Raw genomic sequence first — 12077 nt, forward strand, 5'->3', positions numbered from 1 at the left:
CCTTAGAGTGACCTATGAATGTGAGTAGCCTATCCTTACTAGACCTGACCTGTCTAGGTTCCACTCGAGCTCTGCCTCCTGCTCAGGCTAGAGCTAGCACAAGATGGACCCTAAAAGCATGGCTTCAGAGGCTTTTATACTTTAGCACAGTGCCCTCTACTGGTCACTGTGAGCAACAACAAGGGGCATAGCTTAAAGCAGGAATAGGAAACAGTTCCCCCTCCTAACTGTATTTTAGGACCCAGTTAGGTGGCTATAACACTGGGGGACTGCCTGCTAAATAATACTGGGGATGGCTATTTTACACATCCCTACATAAGGATGAGCGTTATGATACCTTCACGTTGGTACTTTCATAAGGGCAGGTTCGGGTCAGAACAGTTTTCTTACTTTCCATACATTTTATACAGTACAAGCATAGTGCTTGATGAGTTCATCATTTGGGATTTAGAAAGTAAAATAATTCTTCACAAGACCATTATAAAAAGGAGTGTTTTTAATGTAGAATACATTTTTAAACATTGCAATATAAGTTTTAGTTATTTGGAAACCCATTATCCATAAAGCTCTGAATTAAAGGTAGGCTGTCTCCCTTAGACTCCATTTATCTAAATAATCAAACATTTTGTAAAGACATTACATTGTACTTTATCCAAACTAAGATATAATTGACCCTTATTGGATATAATAACCCTTATTTTGAAAAAAGTATTAATTATTTTTTAATAAGAATTCTTATCCAGAAAGCACTAGTTCCTGAGCATTCTGGATAACAGGTCCCATACCTGTATAATAAAATCATAACTCCAAGATTTTAAACATAATCCAAATATTACATTCACTTTGAAGGGGGGGGTACTTGGATTTTCCAGTGTAATAGATGATTTTTGTGTTTTTTAGTTCTAGGTCTGTGATCCACCACAAGGACAAAAAGTTGTATAACACTGCAATGATCTGGGACATCAGATTACTATCAGAACCGTATGACCAGGTGTCATCTACTGTTAAACACATTCATAAAAAAAAAGTTTTACTTGGGTTCATGGCATGGGCATGTTAAAATTGGGGAAATGTAGCAGACGCCTATAGTTATGTGGTAGAACATGCCCAAACATATTTGATTTCTCACTGATAATTTGTTTTACAGATTTAAGGCCAGATTTCTAACGAGTGTTCAAGGCTAATTTTGCCAAAATTTTATTCTACTGAATTTCAGAAGAAATAACACATTACATTATTCCACTTATGTTTAATACAGGTATGGGATCTGTAATCCAGAAACCCATTATCCAGAAAGCTCTGAATTACAGAGCGCTTTTAAAAATTATGTCCTTTTTCTCTGTAATAATAAAACAGTAGTTTGTACTTGATCCCAACTAAGATATAATTAATGCTTATATTTCACACCTGTATAAGCATCACCAAAAATACACTGTGATGCATCAATTATTTCATGCAATTATACACCCTTGTCACCTCTGAACTTGGAAGCTAAATGTTCCGGGAGTTTGCTGGGAAATGCAGATAATTTTCTGATGGTTAAATATTTTTAGTTGAGATTGAAAAGAATTCAAGTTCAACCTTCTTCTCATATATATTCTCCTTTACTTCTGGTTGATCCAGAGGAAGGTGAAGACCCTATGGAAGGTCTCCAATTAGAATTTTTCTTTCTACGAATGTAACCATTTAGGTTGTTTTTTTTAATTTCACTGTTATTCATAATTCTGTTCAATCTGTTAAAAAAAATTATATAATCCTGTGCTCTTTTATAATGCATATAACATATTTAATATACAATAAAATCCTGTATTTTAAAATAGTTTGTTCCATTATTTCATTCACTTACTTTTCCCATAAGCCATGCTACAGTAAGGAAACTATTTTACTTTTAACTTATTGAAAAACCCTAGAACTCATTTGTGTAAAAACACAAAAAAAACTTCAGCTGCAGTAAAATTACATTGTACCGATCATTTTCAATAAGTCTGATAAATTTAAAATTTCAAAAACTCGAATTTTGCTAATAACAACTCTTGATTTCTACATGAGTTTTCCAGTTTTTTGTGCTTCATAGATATTGAAAATGCGAGTGTCAGAAACTTGAATTCAGCTTTTGGAGCCAAAAAACTCTAATTGCAGTGAAAACTGAAATTTGAATGTTCATAAATGGCCCCATAATATTTTAATAACATTATGTGGCAGAATTTCAAAGTAATATGAATTTTCGAATGTAATCACAACTGTAATCACAATGGCAGGTTAATTATGAAAAAATGTAAGTCTAATATTCGATTGAAAACGAACGATCTGAAAATTTGAATCAAAACGAGTTTTCCTATCGAAAATAACTCAAATGTCAGGAAGGCAATTAACATCCTCAAATGATTTAACAGACCTCTGGCATTGACTTGTAAATGAACTCGGCAGACTTTTATGTGGCAAATATTCAAATCAAGAACTGTTTCCAGGGTCGAGGTTTAATAAATCTCACATTCTAATTCAAATTCAAGTTGGTGATTTAAAATTTGAATTTGAGTTTTTGAACAATTTGAAAATTCAAATTTACCATTCAAACCTTAATAAATCTGCCCCTATATGTGAAAATAATCTGTTTTGATAAATTATGTACAAATTATTTTTTATTCCTGTTAACTTCCAGTTAGTTTTTTTTTCAGTTTGTGGAAACTTGAGGAAGTTTATTTACTGTAAATAGAGGCTCCCGGTTGTAGTTATAAAATAGTTTTTATTTTCTATTGATTGTTTATTCACATTCACCATTATGGAATTCATAAGGGGTGTTTTGCAGTATGCTTATTTTATCATTGACGTATAATAATATACTACAGCACTCAGGTTTCTTCCATGCATGCTGTGTGTCTTTCTAATTTATAGACACAAGATGGAACTGTTGAGTACAATTTTCAAAATTTTTGCTCAAAATACATCATTGGTTCCTGAAGTCACGCTATGTTTAGCGAAGTTACAAAATAGAACTGCAGTTAATATGCTCACTGCGAATAAGAATAGAAAATTTTGAGAATAACAATATTAAGTTTAATAATTTTTTTCCTGCAAGAGTTTTAGAGCTGATTTTTTGCATTTACTCTTATTGTTCATGTAGGTGTACCATGCTGACTTATGATCTCTTCAGTATTATAAATATGTCAAATAAATGTAACGTTATCCGGATATGTTAGGATAGAGCTAATAGGAAGGTGTAATTATTAGCTGTCCTTGCACTCCAGTGCACTGATTAGTGCTTAATCATTTTGAATTATTTGATTTTTGTAATACCTCATTCCTTGTGATTTTATTCCATTTTCTGATCAGTAGATAGTACGGTGCACTGTTTTTTCACCTTTGCTGTACAATTTGAAACCCAATAGGTAAATGGAAGTGCAGTACTTCAAAAACTATCCATTGAGAATACAAATAAACAAACACGTTTAATCCATGGTATGGGCCCCCGTCTATTTGTTGGTAACATAGTAATTTAGGTTGAAAAAAGACATGTCCCCTGATTCAGGGGAGAATTCCACATAATCACATCTCTCACTGATATTCCTAATATTTAGCCGGAACCTCCTTTCTTCTATTCTCATTTGCCATTTAGCTGCCCAGATTGCCAGTTTGTCAAGATCCTGTTGCAAGGATGCCACATCTTGGATGGAATTAATTGGGCTGGATAGTTTTGTGTCCAATCCCAAGTATCAGGCCCTCCAAGTGGAATGTAGGTGAGGTCTTAGTCTCTACTCCATGGGACACACAAAGAACTCTAATCCTCCTGACTGCCCTCAGTGGAGCTCAAGTTGCTCACTAGATAACCTGAACCTACGGTATCTATCAGTCCTGGAGTGAGCTATTACAGAACTATTCTCACACTTACTTAACCTACTGAGCCTTTCTCTGCTCCAATCCTACCCTGCACCCACCTTCCAGGAAGGTGGAATCCAAAGAGGCAGAGTAGATGTTGACAGAGCAGTGACATCTACTGGACAGTTACTCAACTGTTAAGAAAATTCATTAACTTAGGAAAAGGAAATAGCTTCCCAACTCTACTTAGGACCACACTTTGGTGTCTAAAACAGAAGGGGACTGCCTGAATAAAGGGAAATGAAACCTTCAGTTCCTTACAAACTGAACCCTTTTCCTAGGTATTCAGACATTACAAATACTGTATAAAATAAACACTACACTGGAAAAATTGACAGTTCAGGATGTCTTTTCCTCACAACTATCACTCAGTTGAACAGAACTCAGTTATTGTAAACCAAATGTTCCAAATCTTGGTGGTCAGCATCATTCAATCAGATAAATAATAATAATAGAATATTATGAATACTGTATTTCTATCCTTTGCCTGTGAGAATTTTTTAATAATGTTTTTATTGTCACCAATTACAACATAGTCCTAAGTTTTGAGAATATAGCAAGGAAATTAAAATATAAAGCTGAAAAACCCCAAATACACGCCATATGAGATACATATTACATCTACAATATTTAAAGAAGGAGCTGATATATCAAACAAAATAGTCATATTAAACAAGTCATATATAAAAGGTGTCAACTCAGCTCTCCCGTCTTGAGGATTAGTGAATAAATGAAGCATACCACGACGATGATGACAACCACCCAAGAAGTGGTGTTCAGTGCCAGACTTCCTAAATGAAGTAAATCAATCCTACATTTTTTAAATGAATACTCTGTGGTAGTGATGGGCAGAAGGATTCGGCCAAATCCTGTTAAAAAAGGCAGAATCCTGGATTCGGTGCATCCCTATTAATTACTAAGTCATTTACCTCTTTTTTTTCTCAATGGATAATCTCTGCCCTCTTGGATCTGTGCTCTGGAGGAACCCAGTTTGTCTACTCATTGCAGAGTTTTCTGCTGCCCTCATTGTGTGCACCTGTGTCGGGTAAAAAAGATGCCTTGCTCAGAGAGGTTGTGGTCAGGTTGTGCTCCTTGGATTCTTCAGACCCGGAAGTCAACAAGGTTCCTCTGCATTAGTACCCGGCGCTAGGTCTGACTCCTCCCTTCTGTGGAGATCACATGGGTCATGGCGCTCCTTAGACCCAGAAATCAAAGCTACCCCTCTGTGTTGATACCCTGAAATTGTGTCTGACGTCACGCTACTGCGACAACCACGTGGCTAATGGCGTCCACGTCTCTGCCCCTGGTGTTCCTCTCTCCTTCTTTATGCCCAAGTGTATACTTAAAGGGGATCTATCGCGAAAATAAAATTCTCTGAATGGATAGTTGAGGTGGAAATAATAAAATCTTATTTTTATTTCTTTAGCAGAAATGCTTGCTTTTTTGTCAGAATTTTAAAGAGACCGTACATGATAAATTTTGATATTCTAATTTTTTTCAAATTTGATTCGAATTTGGACTATTCCCTAGTCGAAGTACACTTAGGGGCCCATTTACTAAGGGTCGAAGTGAATTTTCGAATTCAAAAACTTAAAATTTCAAAGTAATTTTTGGGTACTTCGACCATCGAATAGGCAAAAATTCGATTTGAATTGAAAATACTTCACAAAATCGACCATTTGAAAATCGAAGTACTGTCTCTTTAAAAAAACTTCCACCTTAAACCTGCCGAATTGCTGTTTAGCCTATGGGGGACCTCCTATAACCTTTCTGAGTGTTTGGCTACGTTTTGAGTAGTCAAATTATTACCATTGATAATGAATATAATGTTACTTTAGTGCCATTAAAAGACACAACTAAATCAAGAGATTTATACGAAGCAGTAAAAAATGTGTTAAATAGATTTTCTCTGTCCTTTGTAAACATATCTGGTATCGTTACTGATGGTGCGCCAGCGATGGTAGGTAGAAGAGAAGGACTTAAAATTAATAGAAAACAATGCAATTGCTGCAAAAACTCATTTAATGATGTATCATTGCAAGAAAAATTATGTGCAAAAGCTTTAAAAATGGATAACATCATGCAAATAGTCATCAAGGCAGTGAATTTCATAAAGGCCAAGGGATTGAATTATCGCCAGTTCCAGGAATTTGTTAGAAGTATAGAAGCTGACTGTGGTGGTGTCATTTACTTCTCAGAAGTCAAAAGTCGAGGGTAAATTTTGAAAAGTTTTTATGATTTGCTACATGAAATCAAGTCATTTATGGGATCAAAAGCAAAAGGTTTGCCTGAACTTGATGATGAAAACTGGCTTACAGATTTAGCATTTTTAGTGGATTTGACGTCTCATCTTCAAGGTAGAAACCAATTTAACAACACCATGTTCCAAGGCATAACCGCATTCTAAATTAAACTTAAATTACAGCAAGATCAAATTAAGGCAAACAATTGTATGCATTTCAACCTTGCTTTTTGATTGATACAAGAATTTGAAAACCGTTTTCAAGATTTCAGGGAAAATAATCAATATTTTGGTTTATTTGCAACTCCATTTTCAGTTGACATAAATGTTACCTGCCAATTTTCAAATGGAATGCATAGAGCTGCAATCTGACATCCAGCTTAAGGAAAAATTTGATCATGTGTCTTTACTGGACTTTTTATAGGTCCTATCTTCCCAGAGATAAATATCCCTCACTCCACAACCATGCCTTATTCATGGCATCACTTTTTGGCAGCACCTACATTTGTAAGCAACTTTGAAGCACACTCAGGGGCACATTTACTAAGCTTGAATAGGCTACTACTACTACGACCTTCGACTACAACTTCGATTCGAACGATTCAAACTAAAAATCATTTGACTATTCGACCATTCGATAGTCGAAGTACTGTCTCTTTAAAAAAAACTTTGACTACATACTTCGGCAGTTTAAACCTACCGAGGTACAATGTAGCCTATGGGGACCTTCCCCATCACTTTCTAAGGTTTTTTTGATCAAAGGAAAATCCTTCGATCGATCCATTACAATCCTTCGAATCGTTAGATTCGAAGGATTTCATCGTTCGTTTCATTTTTCATCCTTCGAATCGTTAATTCGAAGGATTTCATTTTTCCTTTGATCGATCATAGGATTTGCGGTAAATCCTTCGAATTCGATGGTTTATTAACCCTCGATATTCAACCCTTAGTAAATGTGCCCCTAAGAGTAAAACTAAAACCAAATTATCTTATGGGCACCTTGAAAATTCACTGAGAATAGCAACAACTTCAATGGAACCAGATACTGATGCATTCGTTTATCAAGTGCAATTATTTTCTTTTTTCTTACCATGTTGTTTGTCTCTTTCAAGTAGTAAAGTATTTTTCATTTAAGTTTATACTTTTATTAGTATTTAAAAATGGCCGAGGGAGGCATCGTTCAAAAAGTCGTGGATGACCAAGAGCAAGCACTGGTAAGATGTGATATGATGGCTTTATTCCACTAATATTTATTTATCCCAAGCTTCTGCCCAGAGCATTGCTATACTCAATACAATATGACCTGCACTGGTCATGTAAATTGTAAGACAATGACAAAGTTCATAAACTCTGCTCCCTGCTCTGCTCTTGGTAAATAGGACTTCTAGTCTTTTAACAATATTGTTGCTTTTTGATAAAAAATGTAAAACACAGTTTCTTATCTATTTCATTTGTAACAGGAGGATAAGCTTATGCGAGACCTTCAAAATATGCTTGGTGATAGTTTAAATGACCCGTTTTCAAGATGACCCAGAGTGGAGCGAGCAGGAATTTGTTTCTCAACAAAATACACCTCCAGATGAGAAAAGGGAAAACACTGTATGGTGTAAATGTGGAAAATGTATTCCTATGCCAAACAGAGATGAGTTCTACTGCTGCACTGAAATCCAGGCTATAGCTCATTATTTTGACGGTGAAGTTGTTTGCGTAACCACTGTGAATGATATGTTGACTATGTGCATGGAAGAAAATCACCTGGATTTCATGATAATATGGAGTGGCCGTTACTCGAGAGCAGCATACACTCGTGATCGAATCCGGTCCTTTTAATAAAAATTATTAATGGATAGTGTTTAATAGTGTAATGACATGTCTCAACAATGTTTATAACAATATGACCCCACAGTGTGTAAAATTACCAATTTTCTACTCCAGTTCTACTATCTGGCCTTTGTACTTTGCTACTGAGCAGGAGGCATATGTTGTAGGGAAAAATGGGGTATTAGATATGTCAAGAAGGGGGTTATTTATCAAGGTCCGAATTTATCTCAGTATTTCTAATATCTAACTCCGAGCAACTCTGAATTCCCGAATGGACTTTATTTATGAGAAAAAAGCCGAAAAAATAGTCGGCCTTTACTTCAGAGCTTTTCCCCCAGAATTGAATTGTTTGGAGTTTTCCACAAAAACTAAATTTTAGAGTTTCTGCTCCGAATTTCCAAAATCATCAGATACCGGTACGGACATCAGCGCAGACACTGGGACCTTCCCCATTGACGTAAACAGGACCTCAAGAGCTTTTAGATGCCAGGGATTCGGAGTTTTTAGACCATCTGACTTTTTTTTTTTTTTGCTCCGATAACTACGAATTATTCGAGGTTCGGATATTCGGATCTTGATAAATAACCCCCTAAATATCAAAGTAAAAAGCATATACTTAACCAAATTACAGATGTGTTTTTTAAAACAGCACAATAGTGCATTGGTGAGGAGAAGCATTTTTATTCACATGGTATCTAGCAGTGTTAAGTAAAAACCATATTGAATTTCTGTTTAGAGTGATTTCTATTGATGAAAGAAGGCATTCTATAAGATGATGATACATTTTCAAGATTACCCAACAAGTCCAGTTGTTTTTCACTTTACACTATTAGATACCATATTTCAGAATGTTTATGAATAGTATATATCCTTGTAGTTCCTCCAGACTATAACGAACAGAGATTTGGGAGCACCCCAGAGGATGATGTGCAGGGTCAAGTAGTTTAAACATATAGAAAGAAAGGAAAAAAGAAATGACCCATATGTCTGCACCCTGCCATCCATCACATCCAACACACCCTACGAGTGATACATTAATAAAACATGTCAAACCCTTCACCCTCCGAGAGTCCCCTCCCAATCCGTAGGATTACAGATGCCCCGTAGTCTGCCTTTATGCCCAACCCCCTACCTTACCAAAGCTAAAATAGTGACTGACGCGGGTTTCGCCTGCAACTTGAAGGCTTTGTCAAAGGCTGCGAGTGGCAGGTCTTGCACTGTTCTTGGCGGGCGGGTGCGGGAGCTCTTCTCATGCTCTCCCTGCCCACCACCATCAAATGATGGTTGCCGACTTCCGGATTTATCTTTAATAGACACTGTGTCTTCTTGCCCTGCCCCTTTTGTGATGTCATAACATATGTTATCAACATATATTATAATCAATAATTTTTTTATAAGGATCCTCAGAAAGGCAGCTTACCGGGCCTTTACAACATGGACACATGGTTACCTTGGACCAGGAAACAGAATACCGATACCATCCTGTATGGTGGACTTAATTAGGAAGAAGTTTCCAGACCATCAACGTTAAATAGGATTCTTCTGGGCCAATGATTATCCTGCCATTGACATGGCTTTTGATTTTTAAATGTTTTGATTCAGTTTGAAAAATTTAAAAATGACAAATTTTCTGTAATTCCAGTGTGTTCATTAGACATACTAATGTTATTAAAATTATTACTTGATTTTAGTTCTATGAGAAATTAAATTATTAACACACTAATAATGGTTGTGTATTTTCCTGGAGAAAGCGAATTAAAGCTGGTGAATTATGTTAGTAATATTTCCTACAGTATTATCGATTGTAATGAGTACTAGTGATGTGCGGGCCGGGCCGATACCTGAGAGACCTGAGTGTCGGGCAGGTTCGGGCTGATCTCGCACTCTTCTCTGTGGGTGGCAGGTGGGTGCGGGTTGCGCTCTTCTCCTGCTCTTCCCGCCCACCACCGTCAAATGCCAGCTGCCGACTTCCGGGTTCATCTTTTATAGACGCTGCATCTGCTCACCCTGCCCCTTTTGTGACGTCATCGGCGGGTTGGGTCGGATCGGGTCAATAAAAGCAACCCGGAAGTCGGATGCGGGCTCAGGTAGGGTGGGTTAGGGTCAGGGAAATACCGACCCGCATATCACTAGGGGCAATGGAGGCAGGTTGAGGGGGGCTTTGGATGGGGTTAGTTCTCAGCAAAATAGAACTTAATATGTTTGGCTCCAAATGTATTATATGTAATGTAGTAAAGGAAGTGTATCAATATATAATTTAAAGCATCTAGTCATTTTATAAACGTATATTATAATAATTTTTTTTATAAGGATCCTCAGAAAGGCAGCTTACAGGGCCTTCCCAACATGGACACATGGTTACCTTGGACCAGAAAACAGAATACCGGTACCATCCTGTATGGTGGACTTAATTAGGAAGAAGTTTCCAGACCGTCAACAACAGTAAATAGGATTCTTCTGAGCCAATGATTACCCTGCCATTGACATGGCTTTTGATTTTTAAATGTTTTGATATTCAGTTTGAAAAATTTATAAATTACAAATTTTCTGTAATTCGTGTGTTCTTTAGACATACTAATGTAATTAAAATGTAAACTTTTTTAGTTCTATGAGAAATTAAACTATTAACACACTAATATTGGTTGTGTATTTTTCTGGAGAAAGCTTATTAAAGCTGGTGAATTGTAAGTTATGTTAGTAAGATTTCCTACAGTATTATTGATTGTAATAAGCACTAGTGATGTGCGGGCCGAGCAGATACCCACGGGTCAGGCGGGTTCGGGCCGACCTCGCACTCATCTCTTCAAAGGAGACGGGCCACTGTCAAATGCCAGCTTTCGACTTCCGGGTTCTTCTTTTATAGACAATGCGCCTGCTCACCCTGCCCCTTTTGTGACGTCATCGGCGGGGTGGCGCGGGTCTATAAAAGGAACCCCAAAGTTTTATTGCATTTGCAAATTGTATTTGATAAAAAAAGAAAAGATGCAACTGCACCAAGATGGAGCTAAGGCCTTGGCCACACAAAAGTGTTGTCTTCGCTGCACTCTGCATAATTTTTTTAAACAGGCTGAGAAAAGTGAATCCACTCCATGTCCCAGCTCCATTAATCTGCTGCCTCTGCCAGCAAGAAAGTGAAAGCAGCTGATCAAGGTAGATAGGGCATGAAGTTTATCCACTTTCCTCAGCCAGCAAAAAATAAATAGGCACTGAAGTCAATGCTCTGTGTGCGCAAGGTCTATAGCTTCGGCCACAATGAGCTGATTTTCTGCCTGCATATTAAAGTAGGCTGAGACTCAAACGCCTACACTTGATTCAGCATTTTTCTATGGATGTACCAGAAATATTTGCTTTGGCCAGGGTACAGACATACAGAATAGATTTTGATGCCAAAAAATATAAAGACTAGTTCCATCCCTAAAATATGCTGTGTCTGTAACCCGGCCAGTGCAGTGCAGACATTAACGTGAACGTAAACTTCAAGCAAAGGGACTAATTCACAGCCTTCATTTATCAGCTTCAGACAAAATAACAGTCCAGTGTTGCCATAGCCAAATGGAAGTATTGTATAAGCAAGAAGTTTTTCATGCAGCATCTGCTGGGTTTGCCCATGTAGGGATGGGCAAATTTGACCCATTTCGTTTTGCCAAAAATTTGCCACAGGCGAATTGTTGCCGACTCCCATTAAAGTCTAAGACGCGCGTCTTTTTTTTTTTTTTATTTGACACACAACAAAATCTATGGGCGTCAATTCTGCGGCGAAACAAGGTGAAAAAATTTGCCCATCTCTATTGTCAGTGTCAATATCTACACATGGACCCACACTTCAGTTTCTGGTAAATCATTCAAATAATGACATTTTATTTAAAGGATGCATTTTATTCATCCGATGTATTGGCCCACATTAAGGGCTTTTACTAGGATGAATATATTTATGTATATATTTATCAAAATAAATATACATATATTTATATAGTGGAGTGGGTACCGGCACTCTTGAAAAAAGTCCTGATAAGTGCCTGGGTGCAGTCCTCAAAGGAGGTAGATAAAGGTAGAAGAAACCGCACTCGCAGGTCTTAGGATACAAATAACTTTTATTAGCACAACTAACGTTTCAGCTGAACCACCAGCCTTTTTCAAAGTA

The sequence above is a fragment of the Xenopus laevis genome, chromosome 7L (assembly GCF_017654675.1).
Source record: "Xenopus laevis strain J_2021 chromosome 7L, Xenopus_laevis_v10.1, whole genome shotgun sequence".
Taxonomy (NCBI): Eukaryota; Metazoa; Chordata; class Amphibia; order Anura; family Pipidae; genus Xenopus; species Xenopus laevis.